Source organism: Lagenorhynchus albirostris, chromosome 1 (assembly GCF_949774975.1).
Source record: "Lagenorhynchus albirostris chromosome 1, mLagAlb1.1, whole genome shotgun sequence".
NCBI lineage: Eukaryota > Metazoa > Chordata > Mammalia > Artiodactyla > Delphinidae > Lagenorhynchus > Lagenorhynchus albirostris.
This window is the reverse complement of record NC_083095.1, coordinates 94,632,392-94,633,830: the sequence shown is the minus strand read 5'-3', so window position 1 is coordinate 94,633,830 and position 1,439 is coordinate 94,632,392.

The window sequence follows — 1,439 nt, the reverse complement described above, 5'->3', positions numbered from 1 at the left end:
GGGGAAAAAGGAGCCTTGTTATGCTGATGGGCGGGATGTAAATTGCCAACAGCCACTCTGGAGAAGTGTATGGTGTTTCCTGATACATCTCAAAAACAAAGCAACAGAGTCTAGGGCATTTCCACTTATGGTCCTATAGCTTAGGGAAATTAAAATCAAAAAGACACAGCCACCCCAAAATTTGGGACGGCTCTGTTTACAGGAACCTCTTCTATGGTACAAGTTAAATATCCCAGAGAACAAATAATTGATAAAGAAGTTGCGGTACTTACGTACAACAGAATACCACTCAGCAATGAAATCTGTGTCACCAGGCCTGTACCAGCATAATGAGTGGATTGAGGCACGATGATTCTAAGTGAAATAAGTCACACAGAAAAAGAAACATCATAAGGTATCACTAATGCACGGAATGTAAACTTGGCTACACATGAACTGAATTACAAAACAGAACAGGGTCTCAAGTTTAGAAAACCAACTTATGCTTGCTTAAGGGGAAAGGTGAGTTGGGGTGCTGCATAAAACCAGAGTTTGAAATTAGCACAGATACCGTTCCATAAGCCAAATATGTAATAGACAAGACCTACCCCTTGCTCAACGAAATGGACTCAACAATGAGGTATCACCTCACACCTGTTAGAATGGGCATCATCTGAAAATCTACAAACAACAAATGCTGGAAAGGGTGTGGAGAAAAGGAAGCCTCTTCCACTATTGTTGGGAATATAAATTGATACAGTCACTATGGAGAACAATATGGAGTTTCTTAAGAAACTAATAATAGAATTACCATATGATACAGCAATCCCAGTACTGGACATATACCCAGACAAAACCATAAATCAAAAAGAGACATTCACCGCAATGTTCATTGCATCACTATTTACAATATCGAGGTAATGGAAGCAACCTAAATGCCCACAGACAGACGAATGCATAAAGATGTGGTACATATATAAAATGGAATATTACTAAGCCATGAAAGGAATGAAATTGGGTCATTTGTAGAGACGTCGATGGATCTAGAGACTGTCATACAGAGTGAAGTAAGTCAGAAAGAGAAAAACAAATCTTGTATATTCATGCATCTATGTGGAAAGAAAAACTGTACAGATTAACCATTTTGCAAGGCATAAATAGAGCAACAGATGTAGACAACAATCGTATGGACAACAAGGGGGGAAAGCTCTTGGAGGGGTGGTGGTGGGAGGAGTTGAGCGATTGGGATTGGCATGTAAACATTTATATGTATAAAATAGATAACCAATAAGAACCTGCTGTATAAAAATATAAAATAAAATTCAAAATTAAAAAGAAATAAAATTTAAAAAATAAAACAGAAAAAACAATTATTCCCTTCACATACATGTATTTATATGAATAAATTATTTCCATGCTTATATCTGTAAATACAAAAAAGAGGAATAAAATCTACCTTG